The sequence below is a fragment of the Penaeus monodon genome, chromosome 15 (assembly GCF_015228065.2).
Source record: "Penaeus monodon isolate SGIC_2016 chromosome 15, NSTDA_Pmon_1, whole genome shotgun sequence".
In the NCBI taxonomy this organism is placed as follows: Eukaryota; Metazoa; Arthropoda; class Malacostraca; order Decapoda; family Penaeidae; genus Penaeus; species Penaeus monodon.
In genome coordinates this window covers 28,032,878-28,033,493 of record NC_051400.1, presented here as the reverse complement: position 1 = coordinate 28,033,493, position 616 = coordinate 28,032,878, and positions in this window count along the sequence as shown.

The window sequence follows — 616 nt, the reverse complement described above, 5'->3', positions numbered from 1 at the left end:
AAATAGAGCCAGACACAGAAACAGACAGAGAGACAGACAGAGACAGAAAGGCAGAAAGACAGAAACAGAGAAGGATGAAAAAACACAACACGATAATCAATACAAACCTGCCCCTCAGCCTGACGAGGTAAGACTGGAGAATAAAACACACCAGTGATTACAAAAGACACATTTATTTGAAATAAAAACAACAATGGGAATATAAAAGTGGGTGAACGCGAGTGAGATCCGTAAACATTGACACTGAAAAGAAAAAAAGGAAAACGAAATCACAAGAAAGTTCGAGAAATGACGATTTAAAAGTGGGATGACAACCGCCTCCTCTGCAGTGTGGCAAGGGATGAAGGGGCAAAATCATGACATTTTTTTTTCTCATAATTCTTTCATTTATTCATGATTTATTTACAAGATGTAAGGCACGTGATTATAATGCGAGAAATCTTCCGTTCATTGATTTATTGCTGACGATTCCGATGGAGATAAAACCAATAGCGTTATTGTAATCATGATTATGAATTTCATTATCGTTACTGTTATATGTTCTTTTGCTTTTCTTCGAATATTTTTGGAATTTTCAGGAAAGAATAAATCAAAGGGAAACGAAAAGAGGTGGGAA